This window comes from Culex quinquefasciatus, chromosome 3 (genome assembly GCF_015732765.1).
Source record: "Culex quinquefasciatus strain JHB chromosome 3, VPISU_Cqui_1.0_pri_paternal, whole genome shotgun sequence".
NCBI lineage: Eukaryota > Metazoa > Arthropoda > Insecta > Diptera > Culicidae > Culex > Culex quinquefasciatus.
In genome coordinates this window covers 33,327,377-33,344,807 of record NC_051863.1, presented here as the reverse complement: position 1 = coordinate 33,344,807, position 17,431 = coordinate 33,327,377, and the positions used below count along the sequence as shown (strand labels likewise).

Genomic DNA, 17,431 nt, shown 5'->3' with positions numbered 1-17,431 from the left:
TGTATGGGTAATTCTCTACCAACTCACACGAAATCGGGAAAAGTTGCCCCGACCCCTCTTCGATTTGCGTGAAACTTTGTCTAAAGAGGTAACTTTTGTCCCTGATCACGAATCCGGGGTCTGTTTTTTGATATCTTGTGACGGAGGGGCAGTACGACCCCTTCCATTTTTGAACATGCGAAAAAAGAGGTGTTTTTCAATAATTTACAGCCTGAAATGGTGATGAGATAGAAATTTGGTGTCAAAGGGACTTTTATGTAAAATTAGACGCCCGATTTGATGGCATACTCAGAATTCCGAAACAAATGTATTTTTCATCGAAAAAAAACACCAAAAAAGTTTTAAAAATTCTCCCATTTTCCGTTACTCGACTGTAAAAAAATTTGGAACATGTCATTTTATGGGAAATTTAATGTTCTTTTCGAATCTTCATTGACCCAGAAGGGTCATTTTTTCATTTAGAACACAATTATTCATTTTAAAATTTCGTGTTTTTCTAACTTTGCAGGGTTATTTTTTAGAGTGTAACAATGTTCTACAAAGTTGTAGAGCAGACAATTACATTTGTCGCGATTTTCCGAAAAAAAGTTTTGAAAAAGTTGGTCGTCATCGATCATGGCCGTTCATGGTCACCCGCGACAGACACGGACGACGAAACAAAGAGAAACGCAAAAAGTAACTTTTTCAAAACTTTTTTTTCGTAAAATCGCGATAACTCGTGATGTTTATAAGCAAACCCCTTATGTCTATATATCAAAATTTTTGTAATTGTCTGCTCTACAACTTTGTAGAACATTGTTACACTCTAAAAAATATCCCTGCTAAGTTAGAAAAAACACGAAATTTTAAAATGAAAAATTGTGTTTTAAATGAAAAAATTACCCTTCTGGGCCAATGAAGATTCGAAAAGTACATTAAATTTCTAAATTTTTTTACAGTCGAGTAACGGAAAATGGGAGAATTTTTAAAACTTTTTTGGTGTTTTTTTTCGATGAAAAATACATTTTTTTTTCGAAATTCTGAGTACGCCATGAAATCGGGCGTCTAATTTTACATAATAGTAGTTTATGCAACAAGTTGCAAAAAGAGGATTTTTTCCGCACGAGTCGTACATTTATCCAACGAGTTTCACCGAGTTGGATAAATACGAAGAGTGCTGAAAAAATCAAGTTTTGCAACGACTTCCATACAACATTTTTTGCAATTCCAAAAAACACACACTGAGTGAAATGTTTTGTCAAATTTTCATGTATTTTGTCAATAAATCGTTTAAATCAAAAAAATGTTGAAAAGTGTTACTTTTCGAAACAAGTGCTGAACAGTTCAACTTTTCAGCACCCATTTGAGTGCTGAAAAGTAGAACTTTTCCGCATTTATTTTGAAAAGTGTTGCTATTCGATTCTGTTATTTTTGGTACAGAAAAGTAGGCTATTTCGTCGTTCAAGAATGACAGGAAAAGTAAGTAGTTTCACGATGGAATTGCAAAAAAGTCCCTTTGACACCAAATTTCTATCTCATCACCATTGCAGGCTGCAAATTATTGAAAAACACCTCTTTTTTCGCATGTTCAAAAAAGGAAGGGGTCGTACTGCCCCTCCGTCACGAGATATCAAAAAAACGGACCTCGGATTCGTGATTAGGGACAAAAGTTACCTCTTAGGACAAAGTTTCACGCAAATCGAAGAGGGGTCGGGGCAACTGCTGTGTGAGTTGGCGGAGAATTATCCGTATAGAATTCCTTTAAAAATATTGTTTTAAAGGACGGATATAAAAGTACTAATATAATTTGATATCAAAAAATCATTCGACATAGTTTAACTCGCTAACAATGCATTTAAAAAATCCTGTTTTGCCCACTGATTTCTAGAGTATTTTTTTTTTTTTTCAAGACAACCAATGCACCATGGGTTTCCTATGTACATGGGACCTTTTGAGAAAATAAGTAAGATTTATTGAAAAAAATTTGGAAGGGTCGTGAATATATAAAAAAAAACTTTAAATAGTTATAACTTGTTTAAGACAATTCTATTCAATAATGCTCAAAAATGCTTAATTGATAGTTAGGGCACAAGGAAAATAAAAAAGAGTTTCAAAAATGTTTTTGTGTGAAATTTAGGCCAATTTCGATATTTGGCCACACATTCATCAAATCATTATCAATTGAGTGTACAAAGTTTTCAGGTTTTTCGGAATAAAAAAATCATATTTGTGCATGTAAACCTAAGATTTAACCAAGCAATAGCGATAATTCAAGCATGAAGCTTCAAATATTTTTAAAAACAAAACCAACAAACATTCCCCACTGATTCACCAAGGTACAGAACATGCGGGTGGTTTCAACCGCAACTCTGTTCCGTTTGTTCGCCAAACGGTGTGGTGTGTGCACAGTTTAGGAAGAAGCGAGATAAAGATGAATTAACCAGAAGAACCGGGAAGCAGGTTGAACATCACAAGGGAAAAGCGTGAAGAAATGTGTGCGGTAAATTCAGCGCCGAATGTATGGAATTAAGCGGTGAGGAATTTTTGAGCGTTTATCTTCGATTGGTAATTGCGGGGGAAGTTGATGGAGATTGAAGGAAGAAATCAACTTGATACCTTCCGATATATGGGAACAGTTGATTGGAAAGAACGAGTCGATATTTTAGAATAGGAACAAGTCAAAATATTTTTTGTAGCTGCTGTGAACATAAGTTAACATTAATAAGCTGATATACTGATAAAAAATGCATAAAATAATGTAAACGGTAAATAGCAACTGAAGCATTTATATGATTCATTTCCTACACAAAACTTCTGAAACAAAAACAATTATGAATATTTTCGATTTCCAAATGTACTTGACTGCAAACAACTGCGTAAAATTCTTCAAATCATGAAACCTCAGTTCAACCAGTCAAGAGCACTCTCGGCAAAATGCGTAACAAGAGCAAACCAGCAACGATGAATGAATCGATGAATGGGGGGGAAAAAAGCCTGGCGTAAAAAGAAATAACGCACGGCGGCGGCGGCGGCCAGAAGAAACAAGACCGGAATGAAAACAAGAGTAAATATCTCGATAATTTGCTTCCGCCGCGCCATCAGTGGCCATGATATGGTCTTTTGGCACGCGGCAGAGAGGCATAACGAGATGCGTGGAGAATGTTAGCAAACATGCATGATTTTTTTGCGAAAGAATGGGAGGAGAGCAATTAACTGAATTTTATCTAAAAACAAGTACAAGTAACATCAAAAACTGATGGTTAAAATTAGAAATAGAAAACTAAAAAAGGGATAGAGAAATAAACAATTGTTTCAAAGCTCTTTTATTTCACAATTTAGAACATAATTAAAAATTACCCAAAATAAAAATGAAGGAAATATTTTGTTTAACATTATCTCAAGAAAAAAGGTATTTTTTATAAAAATTCCATACAACACAAACAAATGTTGAGAAAATTATTTAAAAAAGCTTCATGCTAAAATAACCACTAGAAATAATACTTAAAAAAAACAACAAACTTTGAAGAAACGACAAACTTTCATGCAATAAAAAAGAATGCAATCCACAATAAACAGCTCCAAACATACGGCAACATAGAAACACGCTCCACAAACGGAAAATCGTGATCAGCATTGGAGAAGAGAGAACGATCGCAAAAGAAAAACTCATCTCAATGCGCCTGCTGGTAGGCATTGTGGAGCGTTCAACAGTGAACGGGCGTAGAAATGTTGAACGCAATATTGCGTGCAAGACGATGCGGCGTTTTGACGATTTTTGTTGAAAAAAAAATCATGCTTTTTTGTTTTGGTTCGTTGATTTTAATTAAAATAAGTTATTTTTTCAATAACGTAACAAAAATATCAGAGTTGTTTAGGTCAGTTGTTTAGTCAACGAAAAAAAAATCTCGTGACTGAAATTTGATCAAAAGCCTTCGAAAAATTAAGTCTGGAGAGTCAAACAGAGATAAAAAATCAAACATGTAAAAAAATTAAAGGAGTTTATTGTAAAAGAAATTTATTTTAATTAGTTTGCTATCATATTGCTATATCTTTTGATAAAAAGAAGAAGTTTTTAGGCAAATAATTTTAATTATCCCGAAAAGTTTTGTAGGGCATAAACTTGAAAACTATTTCCGCTTTGTACATTAGAGCAATGGAATACAACAAAATAGAGTTATCTTTTAAAGTTCGTGGCCACAATTATGAAAACATAGTGTTCAGAACCGTAACACATCATTGAAAAGTGAAAAAAAAACAGTTAGTTATATCAGAAATGGAATAGTTAATTAATACGAAAAAGAAAGATTTGAAAAAAACCTCAGTTCTAAGAATTTTGAGTATTTATTATACACAATAATCTTGAATAAATTCAGAATCCTTCGGCATTTGTTTTATTGATGATTTTGAAAATTTTATGATTTAATAAAATACGATACTGTAATTATAAAAAAAAACTGTGAAATGAAATAGGGTAGAGTAGGGTAGAGCAGGCTCATATTTGGGGGAAAGGATTGTCTACTGGATACACATCAGCCATATTAGTGGCTTTGGTTATGGACGCTCCCTTGAAAAGTTATTCAAAAATGTTTGATTCTGGGGTGTAAAAGTAAATTATGGTCAAAATATACTTTTTCACTCGTAGGCTGCCATTTACACCAAAACTTATATTTCTTCAAATTTCTTTCGACGTTCTACAGGGAATGAGCCTTTCATTAGGTTTGGCCAAAATTTAGAATATACCCAGAATCCAGGACTGTCTCATTGTTCCCCACTCATTTCAGCCCATGGGTAACAATGAGACACCTTGATTTTTCTTCATTAAACTGTTCAAAATCTATGGAAATCTTTCAAAACATGAATTGAAAGTGATTTTTGGCATTTTTATTGAGTTTTAATATCGTTTAACCTAAAATACAAAGTTATTTGGTATAAATATATGGATTTTACAAAATTTTAATACTCTTTAGTAAAACTTTTGTTAATTAAAGTATCATGTTTGCAAAATTGTTCTAAAATGTTCAAGGGAAGTAACCTGCAATGGAACAATACAAAAACATAATGTTTTACTAGAAAAGTATTGATTTTCATAGAGTGTCTCATTGTTCCTGCCAAGTGCGTCTACAATGAGACAGTTGAATAACTCTGGCTGTAGATGTCGGATCAATCTCATAGTTTGGTCAATGTAAGAACACATTAAAAGAAAAAAAAGGCAACAAAAAACTCATTCAAACATGCTGATGAAAAAATTAGAAAAATCGTTAAAAGTTGAAAACCAAAAGTGTCTCATTGATGACTACCCTACCCTACTTAGAGAAAGAGAAACCCCGCCTTTAGACGGACTTCGATCTAAAAAAATCGCCAAAAATCTATTTTCCAACCGATTTTTGATCTTTTAAAAGCATTGGAAAGAAGAACTCTTAATTTTTTTTGAAAATTTCAGGGTTGAAAGTTTAACTTGTTTCATGTGACTTTGCCAATGTTTTTAAAAATGTAATTTTTTAGGGGTCAACTTTGGCTGTGTGTTTTACTAAAATTTCCTATATTTTCAGTAAAAAGAAGTATGCAGTAATTTTTGTACTGTCCCAGACTATGCCTCTACGCATTTCTTTTTGCAATTTAAATGATGACAAACAAGCAAGAAATGGAAAAATTGTAAAAATATTATACCAAGTGGTAGAATAGGCCAAAAACAAACATAAACTAAACAAGATAAATGCAAATTAATATACTAAAAATAAAACAAGAGAAGAAAAGCTTTTTGTAGAACAAGATTTGCTCAAAATGACCTCCTGAACACAGGAAAAATTGAAAATTTTGAATAAAAAAATTTGGGCAGTACAGGGTTAAATTACTACTTTCCAAAACTACGTTGTGTTTTGAACAATTTTTTATGCCAAAAAAAATAAAGTTGCAAGTGAGAAATTTTTGTGTTGGATTAGATATGCTTCGATAAGATTATTTTCGATTTCAAGCAGCATTGCCAGACTTAAAGTATCCACATTTCCACAGTAGTCAACACTTTTTGATTTTCTCCGTTTGATTAAAATTTAAAAAAAACTTAAAAGTGTTTAAGAAGATTTCAAAAAAATTAAAAAATAATCATTTTTTAGTATAATTTTAAAAAAAGTGTTATTTTAGATTTTGAATAGGTTGAGAAACGATGAAAAGAGAAAATTTCAATTAAACTGTAAAAAATGTATCCATAAAAAGACATCAAGTGGCACTTCGATTCAACGCCAATTCGCTCAATCATACCATTCTCGGAATGCCCTTCAGCGCCGCATTAGCATGTACACAGGCATTACACACCAATCACGAGATGGTCCAAATTAAAATACCTCACAATTATCTTAACTGTCGTTCTCCTCACACCTGCCCTCACTCAGCTATTAATTCGAATCTTGACACCACAGCACAGGTACGTCCGATTAGCTAACCACGCTAATCAAGCTTCAAGCTCGGCTCTCTTAATATTCACAAAAACTTGACTCCGCACAAACCTCAAATTACACCACAGACGTAAAGCGCGCCAAGTGCATTGCCATTTTGCAGAAAGACCAATCCGTGCACGATTCACGATTTACGATTTCGTAATCGATCTAACAGCTGCCATCATCAAACCACTCCAGAAGGGTTTTTTTTTTTACTTGTGAAACAATCGATCATCGCAAAAATGAATCTTTAATAAGCGATCTAGGTTACGAGCAGACACTCCTCCTCCTAGGCCGCCTTTTTGACTGTTTTCAAGAATCGAGATTTATGCTGTCTGCTGGGGACTGTTTTTTTTTATGTGGCGCAACTCGGAATTGAACGCTGCAGAGCCATGACAGGCAAATGTGGGTAGCTGCATCGGCAAAAATGCTTCAACGTGGTTTAGGAAACGTTGCTAGTTCTCGTGAGAACCGACGGTTCGTGTTGATTTAGCCGGTGTTGACCGGCAAAAAGTGGTCAATATTGAATTTGTAGAGAAAGTTTCTCGAAATATTTGCCTAAAACACTATCACTCCCAAATTCAAATAGAAAACATTCGGCGGAAACAGAAAACGGTTGACTTTTGAACACATTTGGCGAGAATAGGTCGCTGAACTCGTACGTCTCGAGCAGTGGTGCGGGTGCGTGTGCGTTTTAATTACAGAAACAAAAAAAAACAAACGTAATAAGAACACAGCCAGGTGTTCCGTTTCTTCCGTATGGAGAAACCCCACTTAACTCGTTTCCTTGAGTCAGGTCAAAGCGTGATAGGACCCAGACGGGGTCTGAGTTTGACGCAAGGCGTTTCTTGCGAGAAATGCCGGTCACAAACAAGGGGATGACGATGTACATTTTAACTTTTTTGAAACCGTTGACTGCCGATGGGTTGCAAATCCGTAATTTCCGTTTAGGCTGAAGTTATAAACTCAATAAGAAATGGGGAAAATGAATGTTCACAAGATATGACATTTTCTGCAGCAAATCCACTGTTGCAGATTTTGAGATATATTTTTCCTTTGGGTGTACCTTTTTTTAAAATAGTCGCAGATATTCATTTTTTTAAATAAGTTCTAATTTTTTCCCAGTTTCGAAAAAAATATTTTTGAAAAGCTGCAATATTACGCCCTTTTGAAATTGAACGTGAAAACACCAAATCGATCAAAAACTTCCTTCAAAAGATACAGATTTTTGAATTTTCAAAAATCATTTTTTATGGACAACTGCCAAATTTGTATGGAAAATGATATGGAGAAACTAATGATGCAAAATGGCTTCTTTGGGCATACCAAAGGCACCATAAAAGTTTCAGCCGGATTATAAAATACAATAGTTCAAAGTATCGAAATTCGAATAAGTAGATCATCCACTTGTCTATGAAGCTTCACCAAGTCTAGCCTTTTTGCTCGCCTGGATTCCTTCGTAAACATAAACATAACTCCTACACAAACAAAGCACAACATATACAAACACACTCACGTGATCCCGCTCACGGTTGTTTATTTTGACTGGCAAAACAACAACGACTCCTTTTTCAACTTTCTGCCGTGCAGTTTCTCCTGCGACTGCACAACCATTCGATTTTATTACAATTTCTGAAAGAGGGACACAAAATATTGCATACCATGGCACAAGGGGACCACCAACCGAGTAGTGTCCAAGACACCCTTTTTTCGCTCCAGACTACACTGAAACCCCGTTGGTTTGACACCTTTTTGATTCGGACCAACTGTCACTGTTGACACTGCGCTCACGCACATTAGAAAAAAAAATGGTTTGTGATATATTTAAATGAAATGTCAAATTAAAACAAATGACACAATTCGTTAAGCAATCGTAGTCAAACTAACGGGGCTTTAGTGTTCGAATTAGTCCTAGCAAGGATCGGGAACGTCGACGGGAAATCAATATATGCTTCGTGAAAAGCAAGAAATTGTCCTAATTTGGCTCTTTCAACTAGCGAGAAACGGCTGTTCCGAAATGCGAGCTGATTCATGCCAAAACATAACCTCAACGTTGTGGCGTATCATAACAAGACCAAGATTGATCGCCGGCCGGCCGGTGATTGATTAGCGTTATTAGCGATGACCTTGATTTCACAGGTCGGTACGCCAAGCTGGTTGAGGTTATGTAGGTTCTTGGTTCGAGCAATTTTCAGTTTTGTTCGAAATGAGGAGCAGATGAACACTTGAAAACATAATTTCCGCGTGATTTGAAGAACTCCTATTTTTTTTAGAAAAGCTCGGATGCAAAACTGACGTTGGTTGAATATCCTGATGGTTGAATCAATCTTTCCAAGAACCACTTTTCGCCAATCTTCCCCCTCAAACTGACTTGAACCACATTGAACCCATTTTCGACCCCGACTCCTCACTCATCCACGCATCTCAGTGGGTTTTACCTAGATTGAATTCCCGGCTGATCTTCGACAGACAGCCCTGCCCCAGCTCAGTGTGTGTTATCATCGTGTAGAAGCAAAATTTCGATCAATCGAACCAAATCGGAGTCGATTGCGGTCGTGGCGGTGGCGGTTCGTCTTGAAATGTGCAGGTCTGGAAGATTGATCTGAACTTCTGCACAGTAAAAAAAATCACGGTTTTATTTATTACATTTTGAAGTGTGGACATCGTCAAACGACTTCAGGATAAGTTTTTTTTTCTTATACTGAATTAGCTATAAAAATTCAAAATTTAGTATTAGTATTCTAATTTACTTGTGTAAAACATTTCAAAAGGGCCTCAAAGAATTTGCCACTGTTAGTTTACAAATCGTTTTAAGTTCTTTTATAATGTTAAGGTCAATCGGAATTAAAAAAAAATCCAATTTTCTTCCCGTGCCCATGAGAGCATCATGTAGGGCCTTTTCGAGGGCAGCCCTGCCCAGGTCCAGGCCGCTGATATCTGACGGCGGCTGTGGAAAATCGGTCAATCGGCTGCTGCCGCCGCCAAGACATGCAGAAGATACCGTTAAGTGTGGCCACAAGTCAGAGTTATTCAGGCACTGAACTGAACCGCCTCGGGGGCCTTGCCGGAGAAATCCGCGCATGTCAAGCGGGGCCCTTTTTCGGGAAGAAATTGTCGGAATCGCTGGCAGGATTCTTCGCGAATTTTTCGTTAGGGTGGTTCACAGATCTTTTCGAGCAAATCTAATAGAAATTGTTTTAAAACGCATTTTTAAGCGGTTTTTACAAGAAAATTCTTTGATACAAAAAGGCTAGGACCACCCTATTCTACTTGAAGAGAAATTTCCCCTTTAAAAACCATTGTCCAAAGTCTTGCACTCTCAAATGTAATTGAGCATTAATTTGTCCAGCCGCTGTCCACAAAAATTACACCGTCAGACGCGCGCAGCACCGAAAAACGCCACTCTGCGGGATAAAATCAAACCACACGTCAGATGTCAAACAGCACTCTGGCTGGTGCTCTGGTGCGACGTAAGTCAACTCGGTAAATCACTTTCGCGAGAAACGTCAACGAAATGGAAAACGAAACGCGCAGAACGAATGAATAATGAGAGTCAAGAGGGGAGAAGGGGGAGCGAGTACTCGTTAACCCTTCCCCCTCTAGATGTTTTTATTTCTTAATATCAAGCCATTCTCGTACGGCTTTCGTGGTAATCCTTTGATCACCGCACCTTAATCCACAAGCTTGAAGCTCGCATGCATCGGTTGACAGATAAGAGACGTTTTGGGCAAAGGTTAAGTGCACACGTCAAAAAATACGACCAGAAACCTTTGCGCGTTTGAGAAAATAATATATACAAATATGAACGATGTGTAGATGAAATTTTCATAACCTGTGATGAAGAGTTTGGATATAATTCTCCTGGTTATTCCCTTGTTATTCGTATTTTTTGCGAACTTTAAATTTTTATTTTTCCCATCGACTCAAAAAAACAACAAATCAAATGGTTCGCTTTACACCATGGAATTGACGGTCTCTATTGCGAGATTCCTATCTGAAACTAGGTGTCTGAAAGACTTAAAACGCTGAGGCAATCCAAACTTCCCAACTCCAAGGCTCCCAACCACCCCGGGATTCGAACTGACGACCTTTGGATTGTGAGTCCATCTGCCGACCAGCGAGTCTACCGAAGCAGTTGAGATTTTTTTCCCAGGGAGTCGACTTTTACTTCTAGACTGACCTAACGACCTAACTTAAAGGTTAGGCAGGATCTTTTAACTTTTGTCACAAAAATTCGATTTGAAAAACTATGTCACATTCGATTTTTTTAAATTGAAAATCTAAAAAAATTTCGAAAATACACTCGATTTGAAAAAAAATAATATTGGAAGTAACGTTTGATTTTTAGTAAAAAAAAATTAATCTAAATTTTGATAGATCTTTTTCAAGTACTTTTCTGGCATTTTTTTCGAAAAAATATCTTAATTGGGTAATTCTCTACCAACTCACACGATATCGGGAAAAGTTGCCCCGACCCCTCTTCGATTTGCGTGAAACTTTGTCCTAAGAGGTAACTTTTGTCCCTGATCACGAATACGAGGTCCGTTTTTTGATATCTCGTGACGGAGGGGCGGTACGACCTCTTCCAATTTTGAACATGTGAAAAAAGAGGTGTTTTTCAATAATTTGCAGCCTGAAACGGTGATGAGATAGAAATTTGGTGTCAAAGGGACTTTTGTGTAAAATTAGACGCCCGATTTGATGGCGTACTCAGAATTCCGAATAAACGTATTTTTCATCGAAAAAAACACTAAAAAAGTTTTAAAAATTCTCCCATTTTCCGTTACTCGACTGTAAAAAATTTTGGAACATGTCATTTTATGGGAAATTTAATGTACTTTTCGATTTTGCATTGTCCCAGAAGGGTCATTTTTTCATTTAGAACAAAAATTTTCATTTTAAAATTTCGTGTTTTTTCTAACTTTGCAGGGTTATTTTTTAGAGTGTAACAATGTTTTACAAAGTTGTAGAGCAGACAATTACAAACATTTTGATATATAGACATAAGGGGTTTGCTTATAAACATCACGAGTTATCGCGATTTTACGAAAAAAAGTTTTGAAAATGTTACTTTTTGCGTTTCTCTTTGTTTCGTCGTCCGTGTCTGTCGCGGGTGACCATGAACGGCCATGATCGATGACGACCAACTTTTTCAAAACTTTTTTTTCGTAAAATCGCGATAACTCGTGATGTTTACAAGCAAACCCCTTATGTCTATATATCAAATTTTTTGTAATTGTCTGTTCTACAACTTTGTAGAACATTGTTACACTCTAAAAAATAACCCTGCAAAGTTAGAAAAAACACGAAATTTTAAAATGAAATTTTTTGTTCTAAATGAAAAAATGACCCTTCTGGGTCAATGTAGATTCGAAAAGTACATTAAATTTCCCATAAAATGACATGTTCCAAATTTTTTTCAGTCGAGTAACGGAAAATGGGAGAAAAAAAAACTTTTTTAGTGTTTTTTTCGATGAAAAATACGTTTTTTTCGGAATTCTGAGTACGCCATCAAATCGGGCGTCTAATTTTACATAAAAGTCCGTTTGACACCTAATTTCTATCTCATCACCGTTTCAGGCTGCAAATTATTGAAAAATACCTCTTTTTTCGCATGTTCAAAAATTGAAGGGGTCGTACCGCCCCTCCGTCACGAGATATCAAAAAAACGGACCTCGGATTCGTGATCAGGGACAAAAGTTACCCCTAAGGACAAAGTTTCACGCAAATCGAAGAGGGGTCGGGGCAACTGCTGTGTGAGTTGGCGGAGAATTACCCAATTAAAATTTAAAAATTGTGTCTAGCCTCCTTTATCTCTAAAAGCAAATGATGATATGGTGTTGCAAAGAATGAAAATATAAAAAAATGGGTTTCAGAATTTCTAATTTAATTTCCCCATCATTTTTTATGTTGTCGACATCTATGAAACTTTAGGTTAAAATTTCAATGTTAAATTATAAAACTTTAATAAAGATTTTCTCATTTTTTTGGAAAAAAAACATGTTTTAGATTTTTACAATATGGGTGTCAAATGATTTGGATTTTTCATGCATTTCGAAAGCAGGTAATATTTTTTTAAATGCTTAACATTTTCATGAAACAACGACGTCTTCGAAAAAGTACATTGATGTAGTATTTCACAATATGAATATCAACTGACAGGGATTTTTTTATACCTTCCGGAGGTAATTTTTTAAACACTAAATTTTTTTTCAAAACTTAACTTCTTTATTTTTCTAAAACATACTCAAACATTTAGTTATTGCAATATAGGTATCTAACGATCGGGATTTTTTTTATATGTTTGGAACGTATTTTTTTACGTACACATTTTTTCCCAAAACTTCGAAAAAGTACTGAAAATTTAGTTTTTTGAGATATGGGATCAAATGAGCGAGAATTTTTCGCAACTTTTGAAAATAATAACAAATAAAAAAATTGAAATAATTACTATATGAGTATTACACGATTAGGAATTAAACATACAATTTGAAAGTGAAAACACATTTTCTTGAATTTTTTGCATTATTTTTTTTTATTCAGGCCAATGGAAATATGTTCAAAAGTTTTTATCCCTCGGCTCTGGCGGGGGCCGATGGGGAAGGGGGAGAGCAATAAGATAAAAAATTATAAAAATTAAAATAACAAGCCAAAGTCTCATCATTTGTTTAAAAAAGTGTTTTAAAATGCATTTTACACTAGTTCAGTTGTTTTGCAATCATTAGTTTTGTAATGTAATGTAATCTAATGAAAGATTTGACGAAAACAAAAAAAATGCGAAAAAACTGTTTGCGGTACTTTACATCGAACAATTTCAAAAAATTCTATATTGGGTGGGGTTACAAAAACATTTAAAAATATTTGTAATAGTCTTAGCACATTGTGAAAAAAATTCTAGTACTTTTCTTAAAATATGCAGCTTTGTTAAAATTTCGAGTATATAAAAAAGCATATCATATGGGATGGGCCATTCATAAACCACGTGGACAAAGAGGTTTTGAGACTATTTTTGTATTTTGTTGTAAAAATACGGTTTTGAAAATTCTGCATACGCCATCAAATCTGGCGTCCAATTTTGTATAATAGTACCTGTGGCACCAATTTTCCATTTCAGACTACACAGTAAAAATTTCTGTGTAAAACCGCATGTAAAAGCATGCACGTCACCTTTGTGACCAAAAGCATGTAATATTGGATGAGAATACGTGTACACAAAAAGCATGTACCGCAGAAAAAAAAAATCAGGTCTGCTCACCCCAAAAATAACTACAATTTGGCGAGTGTCATTTTCAGATTACCAAGTCCACGCCCAAACCCGCTCGGCTATATCATCGCAGTGAAAATAGTCGGAACAATGCCAATGTAACAATAGGTTTTCCGTACGTCGAATACTGCTTGAACTTTCGCAATTCGCAATTCGCAATTTTCAGTGTAAGAACGGGCCTTGACCGATCTTATGCACCAGGTTTCCGACGAACACGCACTGCCCTTACACCTACATCTCACCCTTGCTCTGAGTCAGTACGAGCAACACGCTAGAACACGCTTTGAGTGTTCGTGCCAGGCATGCACACCTTCTTTTCCGGTTACGCATTTTAACTCGGCCGGGGGTGGTACATTACGTAGGGTTTGATGTAAGTATAAGCGCCTAACCATTTATAGTGTGCCTATCAACTTTCATAAAGCAAAAACTGTTATATTTTTAGTTTGAATTCAAAAACTAATTGTTATTTACTGTGTATTGTTTTCTCCTGAAATCTTCCCTATTGTTGAGTCGTGTTTATCTGTTGCTATTTCTTTTGTCGCGGTGTTTTGTTACAATATTTTGGTCCTAAGCATTTTATAAAAGTTTTTCAAAAGTACAATAGTAATATTTGCGTTAATCCTTTAATCATTTCATAAATTGAGTCAGGGCTCGAACCTCACTTGCTTAAGAAAAAGGTGAAGTTTCAAAACAATGGACAGTGAAAGAAATATACTATGTAAAGAATCAATAGTAAAAGAAAGATAGTAATTTATGAAGAAGATAAAGAAATTAACAATAGTTAATAAATAGAGGTAACAAACATGCTTAGATTGTATTGAGGGCAATTTACAGGAAGATGAGAAATTATTGAAATAGATAAATAAAGAAAAGGCACATGATAAACAAAATTGACATCGCTGCCAAATTAAGGGAAAGCAGACAGTTTGTTGCAGCAGCATCAATTAGTAAAATAGAGTGGAAAAGCGTTGAGAAATAAGAGAATCAAATAAGTAAAATCGAAATCAAATGGAGGATAATAAACCAAAGCCGTTTAAGAAAATCAGTGAAACAAAATAAACAGATGATAGATGGTAGCTGGAAATGGAAAGGAGAGAGGAAACCCCGTTCTGCAACGTTCAGGTACATCCACAGCAGTTGACTCAACATATTGCGAATCTAAACAATACCGTCTACAATCACAAATTACTTCCCTTTCCCACATTGACGCGCCCCTTTCTTCTAGCCGTCTCGACTCTGACCCTCGCTGGTCAAAGGTTTACGATCCGTTTCCACAGGCCACCAGCTAGGTCATCATGAAAACCAAGCCAACGTGGAGGTAAGAAAATAGGACACTTGCAAGGAACCAGAGCTATACTGTCCTGATCAAGAAAGATCTAACAGGACTACGGACGTAGTCAGTGACGCTCCTTCCAGGATGTTCCTCGCCTGAGCGTCAACTGAAGAGATATCATCAGAATCATTCGCACTTGGCCTGCAAATACTGCTTGAACTTTATCGAGAAATTAAAAGACAGAATGTGTGCGTGCAACATGGAGTTAAACTTTTTAAGGTGCCACGGTAATCTTCACAGCAACTTCACAGAAAGTTTAACTCCATGTTGCACACACTCTCACTTTTAATTTCTCGATACGATGTATGGAGAACCTACACCTACATCGGTGAAGATCCAATTAAAAGTATAGCGGCGAGATAGCCGAGAGGGTTGGGGCGCGGATTTGGTAATCTGAATATGACCCTAGCCGGATTGTTGTTAATTTTTGGGATGAGCAGACCTGATTTTTTTCTTCGGTACATGCTTTTTGTGTACACGTTTTCTTATACAATATTACATGCTTTTGCACACAAAGGTGATGTGCATGGTTTTGCATGCTATTTTACCATCGAATTTTTTGCTGTGTACAAATTATTGAAAAACATATCTTTTTACGCATATTCAAAAATGGAAGGGGTCTTACCACCCCACCGTCACGAGATATAAAAAATGGTCCACGAATCCGTGATCAGGAACCAAAATAACCCCTAAGAACAAAGTTTCGCCCAAATCAAGAGGGGTCGGGACAACTTTTTCCGATTTCGTGTGACATTTTCGTAAAAACGTAGCTTTGTGAAAGTTTTCAGTTTCCATTTCACAGAACTCCCATTTCCATTTCCGAGGAAGGATTTTTAATCAATTTTTGGATTCCTCAGGCAAATCTTGGATATTTTTATTATGATTATGACGCGTAATTATGATGAGAAGATGGGATGATTCATCATTACAGATCGATTCACTCTTAGAGTGTAAACCTTGTGATGGCCGAAGGATTAGCGTCCCAGACAACCAATGCAAAGGTGCGGGTTCGAATCCCACCTATTTCAGGTCATATTTTGTGCATATTTTTTATTTATTTTCAAAATCCAAGTTTTATAGGACTTATCGGGATTTGATTCCTGATCCTGCATTCATTAAACATTCGAAAAGATCTGACCTAAAAATTTCACAGAAAAATCGGCTCGATCTTTTAATTCAATTAGCTCCAGCACTGCTCAAATTTTTTTTTTTTAATTATATTATCACTTACAGCTTCGAAAAATTACCACCACTAACATGATAATTTTCCATGCCGCAAAAAAATGCATCCAACCTCAACTCGATAATTTGTACAATAAAGAGCAACGCACTTATATGGTAATGTCACCGCGTCCGTCACATCCCCGATGACGAGCCGTTTTCGTCGTTTTCTTGTCCAAAGTAACCCTCACATGAATCTCCACCAGAAGTTACAAAAACCGCCACAAAAGTGTACGGTTACCGGTTTCCCTCAACCGGAGAGTCCCTTAAAAGGAACGGTGGCAGCTACCTCGGAGGCACACTACACGACGGGCCGGCGACCTCAAAAAAGGGCATCCGGCGAAATTATTACAATTAACGTTGATGTTTTATTACGGCAGTCACTTTCGCAAAGTTTCGGCTGTTGAAGAGCTTTCTTCGGGGCGGAGCAGAATGTCCGGAATTTGCATTCGAAGCGGCGGCTGGAAACTGGTTTGCAGGACTGTTGGTCGTGGTTGAAACCGAACCTTTTTTTTTTTAGCTGGAAGTAGATCTCTAGGTAGACAAGGTAGTTCTGCATTCAGGGCACGGCTCAGGTGTTCGCAAACTCCAGCAGCGCAACCGGTTATTCCTCTAACCCAGTTGCACCCAAAAAGAGTCTTCTAGCGAAAACATCAACTGTTCGAAATTTTCTCCCTCTTGAGAATCGAACTCAAGCTGTTTGGTTGACAATCATTCTCATTACCACAACGCTACAATCTGTTTTTAATTGTATTAGTGAGCGCAGCGCTGTACCATCATCACCGTGTCAACACAGTACAAAACACCGCATGGCAGACTTCCCTCGTTTGGGTGTACGACGGTGCGGCGGCGCCGGATCTGCGATCGCATTAGAATGTTCTACGCGGTCTACGTAGGCAGCCATTGCAAAAATTTTGCTTAATTGCCACTACCTAGAGTTGAACGCCAGTTTCGCTACATCGAGCCGTCTTTCCTGGCGAGGTGACCTATAAAACTCATTCGAGTCAACCCTTGACGTAATGGACCAGAACGTCGATTCTCTTTAAAAGGAAGAAAGTTACACAAACGTCCACTGGGGCAGAACAAAGCTGGTTGCTCCAGAATCAACATCGATAATGGTCGTGGAGAGGGCTTTCCGAATAAGGTAATCCCGCAACCTCGTCACGCTCGTCGTTCTATGCGCGAAGGAGAAATGCAAATCCG

At 36.5% G+C, this 17,431-nt stretch overlaps 1 protein-coding gene across 1 annotated transcript in view; it reads right to left on the bottom strand.

Annotated features, from left to right (window-relative positions):
• LOC6050625 (microtubule-associated protein Jupiter) overlaps window positions 1–17,431 on the bottom strand; it is a 243,610-nt gene that overhangs the window by 194,270 nt on the left and 31,909 nt on the right. The gene's annotated exons all lie outside the window — the stretch shown is intronic.